Below are 17,745 nucleotides of genomic sequence, written 5' to 3'. Positions count from 1 at the left end.
TTTCATAAATCCATTTGGACTTATCCTTTTACTGCTATCCAAATGCACCGTTATTACCTCTTTAATAATTGACTCCAGCATCTTTCCCACCACTGAAGTCAGGCTGACTGGTCTGTAATTACCCGTTTTCTCTCTCGCTCCTTTCTTGAAAAGTGGGATAACATTAGCTATCCTCCAATCCACAGGAACTGATCCTGAATCTATTGAACATTGGAAAATGATCACCAATGCGTCCACTATTTCTAGAGCCGCCTCCCTGAGGACCCTGGGATGCAGACCATCAGGCCCAGGGGATTTATCATCCTTCAGTCCCATTTGTCTACCCAATACTATTTCTCGCCTAATGAAAATTTATTTCAGTTCCTCTACCCCCCTAGATCCTCTGTCCTCCAATACATCTGGGAGATTGTTTGTGTCTTCCTTAGTTAAGACAGTTCCGAAGTACCTGTTCAACTCTTCTGCCATTTCCTTGTTACCCATAATAATTTCACCCGTGTCTGCCTTCAAGGGACCCACATTTGACTTTGCTACTCTTTTTCTCTTAACATATCTAAAGAAGCTTTTACTGTCCTTCTTTATATTCTTGGCCAGCTTCCCCTTGTACTTCATCTTTTCAGCCCGTTTTGTTACCTTCTCTTGTCCTATGAAAGTTTCCCAATCCTCTGGCTTCCGGCTACTCTTTGCTGTGTTATACATCTTTTCTTTTAGTTTTATTCCATCCCTAACTTCCCTTGTCAGCCACGGTTGCCTCCTACTCCCCTTAGAATCTTTCTTCCTTTTTGGAATGAAATGATCCTGCATCTTCCGGATTATGCCCAGAAATTCCTGCCATTGCTGTTCCACCGTCCAGAACCAACCTGATTTTCCCAGTCTACCTGCATATTGAAATCCCCCTTCACCACAGTGGCATTTCCTTTCTTACATGCCAGTTTTAACTCCTGCTGCATCTTACATCCATTCATTCACTCTAGACCATTCATAGCTTCCCATCATTTCCAGGTGGTTTTCTGTGTTTTGCTTTATGAAGTCACAAAATATTTGTTTAATTTCTCTGTCATTTCCTTATTCACCAATAAAATTTCCCCTTTCTCAATCTGCTGGGGATCTGCATTGATTTATTACCTTTTCCTTTTATATCTGCAGATGTAGTGAAACTATGTTTTCAGCTTTCTAGTGAGATAACTCACATATTCTACTTTGCTTTCTCAACTTACTGAATTCTGAAATGTTTCCAATCCTCAGGCGTAAATGCTCCTCTTTCTTTGATCTAATAATATCTTTACCATCTCTTGTTAGGTTTGGCTGGATAACATTTCCTGTTCTTTTTTTTTGTGCCAAATGATATTCATTGGATGAGGAGGGTCTTGCAGTTCTATTTACTACACGTTTTGCTGTTCAGCGTATATGTTGCCACTTCATCGGGCTTGAACCTTATTGTTAGTTATGAACTTCTGTGTTTCTTATTGAACCAGAAATAGGCCACTGTCATTATAACTAAAGAGTGAAGGATATGTGCTTACAGATACAATGCCACTGCTACCAAGGCCCTAAAATGCACAGATTTGAACATAGAAACATAGAAACATAGAAAATAGGTGCAGGAGTAGGCCATTCGGCCCTTCGAGCCTGCACCGCCATTCAATATGATCATGGCTGATCATCCAACTCAGTATCCCGTACCTGCCTTCTCTCCATACCCCCTGATCCCTTTAGCCACAAGGGCCACATCTAACTCCCTCTTAAATATAGCCAATGAACTGGCCTCAACTACCCTCTGTGGCAGAGAATTCCACAGATTCACCACTCTCTGTGTGAAAAAGAACTTTCTCATCTCGGTCGTAAAAGAATTCCCCCTTATCCTTAAACTGTGACCCCTTGTTCTGGACTTCCCCAACATCGGGAACAATCTTCCTGCATCTAGCCTGTCCAACCCCTTAAGAATTTTGTAAGTTTCTATAAGATCCCCCCTCAATCTTCTAAATTCCAGCGAGTACAAGCCGAGTCTATCCAGTCTTCATATGAAAGTCCTGCCATCCCAGGAATCAATCTGGTGAACCTTATCTGTACTCCCTCTATGGCAAGAATATCTTTCCTCAGATTAGGAGACCAAAACTGTATGCAATACTCACCAATGCCCTGTACAACTGCAGAAGAACCTCCCTGCTCCTATACTCAAATCCCCTCGCTATGAATGCCAACATACCATTCGCTTTCTTCACTGCCTGCTGCACCTGCATGCCTACTTTCAATGACTGGTGTACCACGACACCCAGGTCTCCCCTTCTCCTAATCGGCCACCATTCAGGTAATAGTCTGCTTTCCTGTTCTTCCCACCAAAGTGGATAACCTCACATTTATCCACATTATACTGCATCTGCCATGCATTTGCCCACTCACCTAACCTATCCAAGTCACGTTGCAGCCTCCTAGCATCCTCCTCACAGCTAACACTGCCCCCCAGCTTCGTGTCATCCGCAAACTTGGAGATGTTGCATTCAATTCCCTCGTCCAAATCATTAATATATATTGTAAATAGCTGGGGTCCCAGCACTGAGCCTTGCGGTACCCCACTAATCACTTCGAGGTCTATCTCAAATCATCCATTTACAATAATCAAAACATAATGTCCTGGAGGAATTCAGCAAGTCAGGCACCATCTGTGGAGGGTAGACACAAAAAGCTGGAGTAACTCAACGGGTCAGGCAGCATCTCTGAAGAAAAGGAATAGGTGACGTTTTGGGTTGTGACCCTTCTTCAGACTCAGAGTCAGGCCAGAGGGAACCAAGAGATGTGGAAAGATACATAGCACAAATTAATGAAAGATATGCAAAAAAATATGTTCCTCAAAGGCAACAATGATGATCAAGGAAATGTGGAACCCATAATGGTCCATTGTTGGCTGTGGGGAAGGTGATAACGAGAAATACAAACAGTGAAACTCAGAAGGACGACAGTGAAACTAATACGACGACCAGGGTGGGGGAGGGATAGAGAAGGAATGCAAGGGTTACTTGAAGTTATAGAAATCAAAATTCATACCGCTGGGTTGTACGCTGTCGAAGTGAAATATGAGGTGCTGTTCCACCAAATTGCATTTAGGCTCACTCTGACGGAGAAGGCCCAGGACAGAAAGGTCAGTGTGGGAATGGGAAGGGGAATTGACAATCGGGAGATCGCATAGGTGTGGAAATGATGATCGGAATGGTAGTGCCAGTGTGAGTTGGAGTCGCAAATGAATGTTAGGAATCATGATGATTACTTAAGGCAGACTAGGCTGTCGCCGACAGTTCGCCGGGTGTCGCGGGCATGATCGTGAGGAGTCTTCCAAAAATCGTAGTGGATCTCAGCGCGTCGCTGAGAAATCATCCAGAGTGAAATTTCTCGGCGACAGCTGGCTTGTCGCCAGGTATCGTTGCTTATTGCGGGTGCTGTCGCATGCTGTCCCCAGGTTTGCTAGGTTCTCAGATGCATTTAGAAGCCCATTATATTTAAATAAATAAAGTCATTTCAAAATACCATAAAATGCTTGTGTTTAACCAATTTATTTACCGTCAGGACATTTGGCAGGTAGATTGGAGGCGACAGTTTGACGGTCAGGTAAGCGTGGGGATTTTTGCAATGTTTATGGCCATCAGCCATTACATTTAAAGTTAGCTCCCAACCCAGATATGCAACCCAGAAACCAGATATGCATCTCCTGTACATTTTCAAAGAATGCCCACACACCTTTCACAAAAATCCACTTAACCACTTTAAAAAAAAAAAAATTTAAAACAGCTATTAGTAAACTGGAAGTAAATCTTGTTTGCCTTGTACGCCTTGTTACAGTGATGCTTGGTTTTTAAGTAACCATACAAGATGTTGTAGTTCAAAACTCTCAAGTACTTACCGACTTGTCAGTGATTTCAGCGAAAATTAGGACGCCGGAGAAGCATTGACAGCATGGAAATTTCTCGATGTTTCCTAAGACAGTGTAATCTCGACCTGACTCGGTATTGTCGTGGTCATTGTCGTCGGGTAAAAGAAAAGTTTGATGATCTGCTACGACTTTGACAGTCGCCGGCAGTCGCCTTAAAATCGCCTAGAGTGGGACAGGCCCTATAGAGGTGATAGGTGAGTGATATGGGTGTACTGCATGCAGTGGTATTTGAGGCAAAGGATGTATTGATGTCCTCACTGACCTGAGTCATGCTTGAAAGAGCTTAGACTGACCCTTTGGCCCACCAAGTCCACATCGACCAGCGATCACCCATAAATTAGTTCTATGTCCTACATACTAGGAGCAATTTACAGAAGCCAATTAACCTACAAACTTGCATGGCTTTAGACATGCAGACTCATTAGAGCGTGGAAACAAGGAACTGCAGATGCTGGTTCACAAAAAAAACACACAAAGTGTTGTAGTAACTCAGGATGTTAGGCAGCATGTCCAGAGAACATGGACAGGTGATGTTTCGGGTCAGGGCCCTTCTTCAATCTCATTAATTGGTGATTCTGTACCCATGCCCTGAGGGCTATTGCTCCTGGCAATGATACTTAGTGTGACCATCCACTGTTACACCAGTGGGGACATAGCTTGTTTCCTTGAACCTGTTTTGTTCTTTCCTTCTTTTCAACTCAGCCACTGAAACATGCTGGGAAATCACCCCTTTCTTCCCTGTTTCAAGACCGTTCCAGCAACATTCCCAAACATTGGGAACCAATTACTTTTTCATTTTCAGCTTCAACAAGCACTTCCCCTTTGAGAGATGCAGGCATGTTTTCGATCAGCACCAGCTATTTTCAATCGGTGCTCGCCAGTCACAAAAACGCACCTTATGGATTTGCTCTAAGATAGTTGCCAGCACTGCAGTGAAGCCAGTCACAACTACGAGTCGGGATTAGGCACAAAAAAACTGGAGAAACCAAGCCGGTCAGACAGCATCTCTGGAGAAAAGGAATAGGTGACATTTCAGGTCGAGACCCTTCTTCGGACTGCGAGTCGGGAAAGGGAAATGATGTAGACGGTGATGTAGAGAGATATAGAACAAGTGAATGAAAGATATGCAAAAAAGTAACGATGATGAAACATGCCATTGTTAGCTGTGGGCTAGGTGAAAACGTGTTAAAGACAATGGAACCCCACAAGATGACTTTGAACCTCGTGCAACGATTTGGGTGGGGGAGGGACGGAGAGAGAGGGGATGCAAGGATTAGTTGACGTTAGAGAAATCAATGGGTCTCGACCCGAAACGTCACCCATTCCTTCTCTCCCGAGATGCTGCCTGACCCGCTGAGTTACTCCAGCATTTTGTGTCTACCTTCAATATTCATACTGCTGGGTTGTAAGCTGCCCAAGCAAAATATGAGGTGCTGTTCCTCCAATTTGCATTTGGCCTCACTCTGACAACCACCACTAGTCACATCTTCCCCTCTCCATCCCTTTCAGCCCTCTACAGAGACCGTCTCCTCCACAACTCTAGTTAACTCATCCCTTCCCACCGAAACCACCTCCTCCCCAAATACCTTCCCAAATACCTTCCCCTGCACCCGCAGGAGATGCCACACTTGTCGCTATACCTCCTCCCTCGACTCCATCCAGGGACCCCGATGGTCCTTTCAGGTTAGGCACACTTGCACCTCCTCCAACCTCATCTACTGTATCCGTTGTTCAAGATGTGGACTCTTATACATCGGCGAGACCAAGCGTAGTCTGGGCAATCGTTTCGCTGAACACCTTCGCTCAGTCCGCTTGGACCCACCTGATCTCCGGTTGCTAAACACTTTACTTCCCACGGAGGGCAGTGGAGGCCAAATCACTGGATGAATTTAAGAGAGAGTTAGATAGAGCTCTGGGGGCTAGTGGAACCAAGGGATATGGGGAGAAGTTGGGCACAGGTTACTGATTGTGGATGATCAGCCATGATCACAATGAATGGCAGTGCTGGCTCGAAGGACCAAATGGCCTCTTCCTGCTCCTATTTTCTATGTTTCTATGTCTATGTTTCCCCTTCCCATTCCCACACTGTCCTTCCTGTCCTAGGCCTCCTCTTTTATCAGAGTTTTCACCTAGTCTACAGCTAATAATGGCCTGTTTCCTTTATCATTGTTACTTTTTTGCATTTCTGTCATTAATTTGTTCTATATCTCTCTATATCACCATCTATATATCTAATTTCCCTTTCCCCTGACTCTCAGTCTGAAGAAGGGTCTCGACCTGAAACGGCACCTATTCCTTTTCTCCAGAGATGCTGTCTGACCCACTGAGTTACTCCAGCTTTTTGGGTCTAAACCAACATCTGCAGTTCATTCCTACACGAGTCCGGAACACACGTCTCAAGAGTTAATGGCGTTTTGCAATTCCACCACTCCTTTACCAATCTAATTTCTCACCAGCATCTGATTCTGGCAGGTTTGAGTCAGAGAAAAAAAAAACACTCACCCCATCCCCCCCCCTACACCCAGCTTTACATCCCACTTCTCTTTCATCTGACACCTTTTCTCCGTTTTACATCTAGCTTTTGTCAGTATCTCCATTCTAGTGCCCACCCCCCCCTCCACCCCCATCCCCCTCCCCCTCCACCCCCCAGCTGTATCCACTTAACACTTAGATAAATACAAAATGCTGGAGTAACTCAGCGGGACAGGCAGCATCTCTGGAGAAAAGGAATTGGTGACGTTTCGGGTCGAGACTCTTCTTCAGACCGGTCTTGACTGGAAACGTCACCCATTCCTTCTCTCCAGAGATGCTGTCTGTCCCGCTGAGTTACTCCAGTATTTTGTGTCTATCTTTGGTTTAAACCAGCATCTGCAGTTCCTTCCTCCATCTATCACTTGCTAGGTTTTGCCCCTCAACTACCTCTCTTTTTCAGCTCCTCCCCTCCCCCCCCCCCCCCCCCAAATCAGCCTGCAGAAGGCTCCTGGCTCAAAATGTTGTTTCCTTTCCCTGCACAGATGCTATCTGACCCGCTGAGTTCTTCCAGCATTTTTGATTTGATTGTGGCACGTGTCTTTCCATTGTATGCCAATTACTTGGTATTGGTTAATTATTGTCACGGCTGAGGTACAGTGAAAAGCTTTATTTGCGTGTTATCCAGTCAAATCACACTATACATGAGTACGATCAAGTCATACACAAATATAATCGGTATCTAAGAGAAAAATACAAGGGTACAGAATATAGTTTATAGCATGGTAGCATTACAGATACAGAAATAAGCCCATGGTCCACTGTAAGGTAGGTTGGAAGATCCTAACTTGAGGGAGGAGCCTATTATCAGTAGTCTGATAATAGCAGGGAATCCGCTATTCCTGAATCTAGTGTAATGTGCTTTCAAGCTTTTGTATTATCTGCCTGATGGGAGAAGGGAAAGTGGGAGTGACCATGGGGAGAGAAATCCTTGATTATGTTGGCAGCTTTCACGAGGCAGTGTGAAGTGCAGATACAGTCAGTGGTGGGATGCTGGTCTGTATGATGGACTGGCTTACGTCCAAAACTTTCTGCAGTTTTTTTGCGTTCGGGCAGAGCTGTTTCCAAATCTAGCTGGGATCCATGCAGATAGGATGCTCTCTAAAGTGCATCTATAGAAGTCAATAGGAGTCGTTGGAATCATGCCAAACTTCCTTAGTCTTCTGTGGAACTAGAGGCATTGGTGTATTCTCTTGGCCTTATCTTTAATGTGGTTGGTCCAGGACAAATTGTTGGTCATATTTACAGCTAGGAGCTCGAAGCTCTTGACCATATGTACTTTGGCACCATTGACACTGACTTGGTACCTCCTCATTTCTCGAGGTCAATAACTAGTTTCTTCACCTTGCTTACAATGAGGGAGAAGATTGGTGTCTTGACATCATGTTACTAATCTCTCTATCTCCTTCCTGTATTCTGTCTCGTCATTGTTCAAGACCCTGCCCCTTATGGCGGTGTCACCTGCAAACTTGTAAATGGAGTTTTGAGTTGCTGTGCTTTCACTGAAGAGTGAATCATTGTGTTATAGACAATAGATAATAGACAATAGGTGCAGGAGGAGGCCATTCGGCCCTTCGAGCCAGCACCACCATTCAATGTGATCATGGCTGATCATTCTCAATCAGTACCCCGTTCCTGCCTTCTCCCCATACCCCCTGACTCCGCTATCCTTAAGAGCTCTATCTAGCTCTCTCTTGAATGCATTCAGAGAATTGGCCTCCACTGCCTTTTGAGGCAGAGAATTCCACAGATTCACAACTTTCTGACTGAAAAAGTTTTTCCTCATCTCAGTTCTAAATGGCCTACCCCTTATTCTTAAACTGTGGCCCCTTGTTCTGGACTCCCCCAACATTGGGAACATGTTTCCTGCCTCTAACGTGTCCAACTCCTTAATAATCTTATACGTTTCGATAAGATCTCCTCTCATCCTTCTAAATTCCAGTGTATACAAGCCTAGTTTCTCCAGTCTTTCAACATATGGAAGTACCGCCATTCCGGGAATTAACCTAGTAAACCTACGCTGCACGCCCTCAACAGCAAGAATATCCTTCCTCAAATCTGGAGACCAAAACTGCACACAGTATTCCAGGTGGGGTCTCACTAGGGCCCTGTACAACTGCAGATGGACCTCTTTGCTCCTATACTCAACTCCTCTTGTTATGAAGGCCAACATTCCATTGGCTTTCTTCACTGCCTGCTGTACCTGCATGCTTCCTTTCAGTGACTGATGCACTAGGACACCCAGATCTCGTTGTACGTCCCCTGTTCCTGTTAACATTTAGTTTCACAGTTCTCTGCAAATCCATCTGAACCATGCTGTTATCCTTTAACTGCTACACTAACATTTGATTGCGCCATCATTGCACCAATGCTAATGTAACATCGAGGAAGAGTGGTTGGGGGGGATGTCTTAGCACTGTGTCTAATATTGAGTATTATATCAGGGTGCTTGAATTTTCTTCATCTTGAGCAACCTGGGGATTCTCAGGGATTCATCCATGTTCTCCCTTTGATCTTCGTAATTTGTGAAATCGCCACTTTGCTGAACGAATCATTTCACATATGGGATTTGCCAGAGCATTCAGATGGATTAGCGGAAAACTGTGAAACTAAAAGTTAACACTAACACAATGATTCACTCATCAGTAAAATCAGTGAAATCGCTGCAACTCAAAACAGCAATTCCCACTAAGGGCTTTTTGGAAGGATGCCTCACCGACCACATTTCTCAGTTGTTAAGAGTACTTTACATAAGTTTAAGGAAAAGATTTCCTTTAAACTGAAGAGAAAATTGTAATACTGTTTAACATGTAATTACCCACAAACTTAAGTTGCTTGTTGGATCCTGTAACTTAAGTATGTCTGTGTTGTTCAACTGGTCTTATTGTTCAACTGCCAATAGTCAATAGTCAATAGTCGTTTATTTGTCACATACACATAAATGTGTAGTAAAATGAAACATTACCCGCAGTTGAACAATAAGACCAATAAGATTAATCAATAAAAATGCAATAACACATACAATCACAACTAACACCAAACAAAAAGAAACATCCATCACAGTGAGTCTCCTCCAGTCCCTTCTCACTGTGATGGAAGGCCACAATGTCTTTTTCTCTTCCCTGCCGTCTTCTCCTGCGGTCAGGCTGTTGGAGTTGCCACATCGGGGCGGTCGGGGCTCCCGATATTGAAGCCCCCGCTGGGCGGTGAAAGGACCACGGCCTATTCCAGGCCGCGCCGGGTGGTGAAAGGTCCGCGGTGGGCCGACCCAAGCCCCGCGATTCGGGGCGGGCGAACACGTTGCCTCTGCCGCTGCCGGAGCTCCCGATGTCGGCCCCCATCCAGGGGTCTGCGGGCTTCCGACGTCCACGCGGCCCGCGCCGGAGCCTCCGGAGACGAGTCGCAGCCGCTCCCGCAGCCTCCGCAGGCGGCCAGCGCCGCAGGTGGTGAGTCCGGGCCGTGGGCTCTGCGAACCAGAGCCCCAGGTGTTCTCAGGTGCATGGCCGGTGGTAGGTGGAGCCCGCGGGTCCCAGGTGCATGGCCGGTGGTAGGTGGAGCCCGCCGGTCCCAGGTGAATGGCCGGTGGTAGGCTGCAACGGGAACGGAGACACGACACAGAACAAAGGTCACGTCTCCGTTCTGGAGAGAGAATGTTACAGTTCCCGTTCCCTCCCACCCCCAAAACATAACATACAACACTACATCATATTAAACTACAATTCAGACAAAAACAACAAAAAACACAAAAGACAGACGGGTAATGTTTCATTTCACTACACATTTATGTGTATGTGACAAATAAACGACTATTGACTATTGACTATTGGCAGGAGTATCTTCACTATACGTATGGGTCTGTGTGCTATGTAGATCTGTAAAGACCCAAATTCAATCCAAGCTGGGACAAAAGACAAGTAGTTGATTTGTTTCAATTGGATTGGGACCTCATTGAAACGTACCGAATAGTGAAATGCCTGGATACAGTGAATGTGGAGAGGATGTTTCCATAAGTGGGAGAGTCCAGGACCAGAGGTCATAGAATTAAAGAACATTCCTTTAGGAAGAAGATAAGGAGGAATTTCTTTAGTCAGAGGATGGTGAATCTGTAGAATTCATTGCCACAGAATGCTGTGGAGGCCACGTCAATGGACATTTTTAAGGCAGATAAGGGCCTGTCCCAGTTACGCGATTTTTAAGGCGACTGCCGAAGTCGTAGCAGATCGGCAAAATTTTCTTTTACCCTACGACAATGACCACGACAATGCCAAGTCAGGTCGATACAAGTTACTTTTTTTGTGAAACTAGCACCTGGCTAAGAGATTACACCGTCTTCGGAAACATCGCAAAATTCCCACGCTTACCTGACTGTCAAACTGTCACCTCCAATCTACCTGTCAAATGTCCTGACGGTAAATAAATTGGTTAAACAAAACTATCTTCTGGTATCTTCAAATGCCTTTTCTTAATTTAATATTACGTGCCTCTAAATGCATCTGCGAAAACCTAGCAAACCTGGGGACAGCATGCGACAGCGCCCGCAATAAGCTACGATACCTGGCGACAAGCCAGCTGTCGCCGAGAAATTTCTATCTGGAATTTTTTTCCGCGACGCTCCGAGATCCGCTACGATTCATTGAAGACTCCTCACGATCATGCCCACGACACCCCGGTGAATGTACGGCAACAGCCTAATCGCTGGCAGTCGCTTTAAAATCGCCTAAGTGGGACAGGCCCTATAGATAGTTTCTTGATTAGTATGGGTGTCAGGGATTATGGGGAGAAGGCAAAATAATTGGGTTAAGAGGGAAAGATAGATCATCCATGATTGAATGGCGGAGTAGACTTGATGTGTCGAATGGCCTAATTATACTCCAATCACGTGAATTTATGAAGGGAATGTTAAGTTCCTGTTCAGATCAGTTCATGAAGGTAGAAATGATACTTCTCCCCTGCCCTCTGCCAGTTAAATATAATGCCATCCCAGATCATTTAGGCTCACACAACACCTTCAGCCTGAGACTCTGCAGCGGTTCAAGAGGGTGTCTCACCACTACCATCTCCCAAGCTTTTAGCAACGGGCAATAATTGCTGCATGGTATATGGCACCCACATCTCACGGGTAGGCATTTATATAGCACTTTTAATGAAATTAAGCATTCGCAGTCTTCATGAGGGCTATCACTAAACAAACTATAACACTAAAGATTTGATCTGACAAATACCTTGGAATGGAAATGTTAGCTCTGTTTCTCCCTCCTTGAATGCTGCCTGACCTGCTGCATATTAGCAGTATTTAGATTTTAGTTTGGATTTCCATCATCAGCAGTTTTTTTGATTTTTTTGATAAGTTGGTGTCTATAAAACTACATGACACCAAAGGCCATTGTTTCAATGAGAGAAAAAGCAAAGTGCATTATTTTGCCATGTGCTTAAATGCCTGCAAAGTAAACCTGCCTTGTTCCACTATTTAAACTTGAGTACACCTGAGTTGTTATAGGTCAGGTCTCATTCTGAGCTCCCCAACTTTAACATTGGAGACAGGATACAAACATATTAACTGCTCAGACATTTGTCTGAATCTCTTTTCTCAACTACTTTAGTAGAGACATCCATTTGTTTACATTATTGTAAACATTGTAAACATTATTGTAAACATTTGTTTACATTATTGTTTACATTAGGCGGCACGGTGGCGCAGCGGTAGAGTTGCTGCCTTACAGCGAATGCAGCGCCGGAGACTCAGGTTCGATCCTGACTAAGGGGCGCCGTCTGTACGGAGTTTGTACGTTCTCCCCGTGACCTGCATGGGTTTTCTCCGAGATCTTCGGTTTCCTCCCACACTCCAAAGACGTACAGGTATGTAGGTTAATTGACTGGGCAAATGCAAAAAATGTCCCAAGTGGGTGTAGGATAGTGTTAGTGTGCGGGGATCGCTGGGCGGCGCGGACCCGGTGGGTCGAAGGACCTGTTTCTGCGCTGTACCTCTAAATCTAAAAAAACAAAAAAATAAAAATTATTGTATACCTCAGCTCAAAAAGCCAAGAGTGGAATTATAGGCAGAAGTATTTACCATTCATAGGCCTGTCTTCCTTTTTGTAATTTTAGACTCTTTTAGTTTGAAACTCTTTAACATCAAGCATGCATTTTATTGTTGCATTTACTTAAAATAGCATCTTGTCCCTTCCTATTTCCATTTGTTCCACACTGAAATTCTGACCAGAACACCCCAGAAAAGATCAGTTACCACAAGAATCTACCATACCACGATTGCTTGCTATTATCCTTTTCCAACAGTACTCCCATATTCAACAATGAAATAGTTTCTCCTTCCAGCTATTTGGATTTAACAGTTATAGAAATAATGTATTAACGAACTGCAAAAGGGTGAAGTTATTCATCCTAAAGAGCATCACATTTACCACACATTTTGCAAAGAACTTTTACATTTTGTGTATTGTTTTCCGTTGACGTTCTCTCCTTCTAAAGACTGGCTCACTTATGCATTGTACTATGGCTATTGATACGTCAGCCAGTCTTTGTTCATGAGGGCTGTGACAGTGATTCTCAGCAAGCTACCCGATGATACAAGACAGTAAAAGTGGGCCCAGAGCAACCCCCTACAAGGTTTGACAAAGATTTTCTGACAGGGACCGCGGGATGGAGCAATTCCACAGAGGTTCTCATGATCTCCTACTGTAACTTCAGTGGAAACCTCAGCGAAATGGAGTGAGTTGCTGCTGCCTGTGCCTTCTCCCCAGCATTTCCACTTAGGTTATGACAGGACATCAGCCAAATCTCCATCACAATTCAAATCTCAGATCTTTTGAGTGGAACGGCACTGATTCTGTTTCCATTTTTCAAGTCAGTGAGCACAATATTATGCCCTGACAAAGTAACCTAGCACACACCAAGAGTGAAAAAACTCAAAAGATTTTCACAAATATATTAAATGAAAGATGGTGGCTGGGAATAAAGTGATACCTTCCCGGTAGATGCAAGAGTTGCTCCAATTGACAGAAATGGCAGACAATTCTCTTGAATTGATCCTCATAATACACAGAAAGCTTAAAATCAAAAGGAGGAATGAACTTACTTACTGAAGTATGTAACTTAATTGAACTGTATGCAAAAAAAAGAATTTCACCGTACAGTGTGTAGGAAGGAACTGCAGATGCTGGTTTAAACCAAAGATAGACGCAAAATGCTGGAGTAACTCAGCGGGACAGGCAGCGCCTCTGGAGAAGGAAAGGGTGACGTTTCACATCGAGACTGAAGAAGTGTCTTGACCTGAAACGTCACCTATTCCTTCTCTCCAGAGATGCTGCCTGTCCCGTTGAGTTACTCCAGCATTTTGTGTCTAATTTCACTGTATACTGAACTGAATTCAATTCAAGTACAAAAAATAGCAATACTAAATTAAGTCTAAAGGCCCAGTATGCAATGTTCTTCACCCCAAGGTATCAGACAATTCAGGTAAAAAGGTTTTTTGATGCATTGTTCAGGATTTTCCAAATCAGTTTATAATTCTAAAGTTGCTGACTCCACCAGGGTGCCACAGTAAGCTGTGTAGATGGGAGTGGAAATTCTGCAGAAAGATGTTGATAGATTTAAATGGGTGAGCAACATTTTGGCAGACAGAATCTAATGCAGGAAAGTGTAAGCTCACCTATTTGGATCAAAAAGCAAACAAAAAATGTATAAAGCTGGGAACTTTGATGAATACAAACATTCAGATGGCCAGATACAGAGATCACTAAAGTAGACTGATACAGTTAGGCTGGTGCAGAAACTAATTATAAACGCTGATGGAGTTTTGATCTGGATCTTGAGTGAGCTGGAATACCCACTGGTGGAGTTTACAGGTGCATGGAGCTCCAGTTAGATTGCAGGGATTCTGAGGCTACGACCTCTGGTCTTAGACTCTCCCACAAGTGGAAACATCCTCTCCACATCCACTCTATCCAGGCCTTTCACTATTCTGTAAGTTTCAATGAGGTTCCACTTCATCATTCTAAAGTGCTGTGAGTAAAGGCCTAGTGTTTTCAAATGCTCATCATATGTTACCCAATCATTCCTGGGATCATTCTCGTAAACCTCCTCTGGACCTTCTCCAACGCCAACACATCCTTCCTCAGATATGGGGCACAAAACTGCTCACAATGCTCCAATTGTGGTCTGACCAGTGCCTTATAAAATCTCAGCATTGCATCCCTGATTATATGGTCTGATGTACATTGTGCACATTATATTGGTAGTGGGATCTCCTCAATGGTAATACTATTTTGATCAATACTATTGATCATCTAGGATAGGCGATGAGACTTTCTGCTTGGAGATGCTCATAGCTGGACAACTTTCTGATGTGAATGTCACAGAACCGTCCTTTGCTGAATGCTATCTGAGATGGCTTATTGAACGTGTGGCCTTAGACTATGAGTGTCACTTTGACAGTGGGATGCTATACTCCTGAGTTTTATTTTACTTTCAATCAACATCTGCAGCTATAAACATATTGGTGCAAGTCAATAACAACATTTAAAAGACACTTGAGCAGGTGTATGGATAAGAAAGATTTATTTGGATATAGGCCAAATGTGGGCAAATGGACTGGCTTAGATGGGACATCTTGGTCGTCATGGAGGTGTTGTACAGAAGGGCCCTGTTTCTGTGCTGTATGATTCTATGCCTCCAAGTCTTAGGAGAGAAAGACATTTACCTGGATGTACCCCCAATGTAGGAACTTAAAATTCAGTTATAGCAGTTATTTAGCAGCCAATCAATCAATTCAGCGGTGAGCCTAGTGCTATTAGTGACTGCAAATGTGCTATGAAGTAATTAAGTTGTATGGGCATAGGACATATTGGCGTCATTATAAGCACCCATTGGAGACATAAGAGATTGAAGAGGCTGAAATCTTGAGCAAAAAAAACAAAGTGTTGGAGGAACTCAGTGGGTCAGGCAGCAACTGTGGAGGGAAATAGCCAGACGGCAAAAGTCTGAAGGGTCCAGTCCCGAAACATTATCTGTCCATTTCTTTCCACAAGAGCACTCTTTGTTCCCCCTGGGTTGCCTTTAAGTCAAAATAAGATGTGTACTTGAAGATCCTAGTGTCTCACAAACATTCTACTAGTTGGAACTTATCCACCATTCTCAGAATTATTCACTTATCCTCGAACACATGACAGATGGTGATGGTGATAGTTGTCAGTCCTGATGGGGATCAGTACCTGAGGGAAAACATCATTGTGGCATTTGTTGGCCCTTGATTACTAGATGGTGAATTTAATGATGGCTTGCAGTCAAAAAGCAGTGGCCAAGACTGGCTCGGAACCATGAGTGGCATCATCTTTAAAATCATGAGAGGAAAAGATTGGGTAGATGCACAGAATCTCTCACCCAGAGTAGGGGAATCGAGGACCAGAGGACATAGGTTCAAGGTGAAGGGGAAACGATTTAATAGGAATTTGAGGGGTAACTTTTTCACACAAAGGGTCTGGAACAAGCTGCCAGAAGAGGTAGTTGAGGCTCGGACTATTCCAACGTTTAAGAAAGAATTAGACAGATACATGGATAGGACAAGTTTGGAGGGATATGGACCAAGCGCAGGCAGGTGGAACTAGTGTAGCTGGGACATGTTGGCTGGTGTGGGCAAGTTGGGCCGAAGGGCCTGTTTCCACTGTATCACTCTGTGACTCTGTCACGTGACTGCACAAGCCACTAGTCTGACTTACTGTTGCAATGGCAGTCATTCTTCATGTCATTGTTCCTTTTATGAAACCACGTGTGCCACTTACGTCAGAGGAAAGGGGCACATTGCAGCAGCTTGCAAATCTAAGCACAAGGCAGCAGATGGTAGCAATGTTTCAAAAGCAATATCAGCACAAAGAGAGTTCTCGCAAGTAACAAAGAAGAGATCTCATACAATATCATATTCAACGCAGGCAATGCAGAATTTAATCTGTACAGCATTCATTCTACTGACGGTCATAGCCCTGATTGATAGCATGTCACTAGTAATATAGTTTGATACAACAGCTGGTTGCCCCATTAAGGATAATGACACAAATGAGAAAAAATCAAGTTCAGTCAAGTGCCTTTCGTCAGGAGCATTGGCAGTCTGCAAATTTATGAAGGAGAAGTTTTTAAAGTATTAAACCATGTACAATACAATAAAACAGCCAGTACCTAACCTTGCCGAAGCTCACCAGAGTGGACATCCTACTCTATTGGGCAAGGATTGTTCATGGGGGTTGAAAGTTCAGAAAGATGTATACAGTTTCCAAACAAATAGTCTAAGCTCGTACTTGGAGACACTGTTGTCCAGGTACGGTAACATCTTCAAAGGAGCATACATAGGAATCACCAGATATAAGGCATGAATATGGATTAAACCTTGTGTCAAAGCAGAGCAACGCAAACAAACAACGCTTCCTTATTCTTAGTATGTAGGAAGGAACTGCAGATGCTGGTTTAACAAGAAGATAAGATTCAAAATGCTGGAGTAACTCAGCAGGGCAGGCAGCATCTCTGGAGAGAAAGAATGGGTGATGTTTCGGGTCAGGAAGAAGGGTCTCGAGCCCAAACATCACCCATTCCTTCTGTCCAGAGATGATGCCTCTCCTGCTGAGTTACTCCAGTATTTTGTGTCTATCTTTCCTTATTCTTAGTTTAGGTCAGGGAAACAGCTTGGAACAGGCTCTTCAGCCCACCGAGTCCATGCCAAATATCGATCACCCGTTCACACTAGTTCTACATTATCTCACTTTCTCATCCACTCCATACACACTGGGGGCAATTTACAGAGGCCAATTAACCGACCTGTCTTTGGAATATGGGAGAAAACCAGAGCACCTGTAGGAAATCCACTTGGTCACAAGGAGGACATACACACTCCACACAGACAGCAGCCGGGGCTAGGATCGAACCCGGGTCATTGGTGCAGTGAGGTGGCTGTGTACCAGCTGCACCACTGTGACACTCTTAAAGAGCCAAGTGGAAAAGGAATTTGAGGAACTAGAAAGGAATGGAATTTTGGTGGAAGTAATTCATAAATAAGTAGTTACAGCTAAGCTGGATAAACAATATAATTGTGTGGCATCTACAAAGTGACTTAATGTCAATGAACAATGTTTTTTAATATTTTCACAGATCAAGTGCTAAGTTTTTCTGTTTAGTGCAGATGAGGACAGTCAGATATTTGTCATTATCAATACGTAAAAAGGATGGTACATAACGAAAACAGCGGTGCAGTAGTTAACACTGCTGCCTTACAGCTTCATAGGCTCGAGTGTCATCCT

The 17,745-nt window shown here is 44.0% G+C and overlaps 2 protein-coding genes across 3 annotated transcripts in view; both read left to right on the top strand.

Annotated features, from left to right (window-relative positions):
- Positions 1-17,745, top strand: part of ndufc1 (NADH:ubiquinone oxidoreductase subunit C1) — a 442,230-nt gene that overhangs the window by 140,027 nt on the left and 284,458 nt on the right. The window lies entirely within an intron of this gene.
- The window catches only part of maml3 (mastermind-like transcriptional coactivator 3), a 471,521-nt gene that overhangs the window by 451,446 nt on the left and 2,330 nt on the right, over positions 1-17,745 (top strand). The window lies entirely within an intron of this gene.

The sequence above is a fragment of the Rhinoraja longicauda genome, chromosome 1 (genome assembly GCF_053455715.1).
Source record: "Rhinoraja longicauda isolate Sanriku21f chromosome 1, sRhiLon1.1, whole genome shotgun sequence".
Classification (NCBI taxonomy): domain Eukaryota; kingdom Metazoa; phylum Chordata; class Chondrichthyes; order Rajiformes; family Arhynchobatidae; genus Rhinoraja; species Rhinoraja longicauda.
The sequence above is the reverse complement of the archived record's forward strand: the minus strand, read 5'-3'. Positions and strand labels throughout refer to the sequence as shown.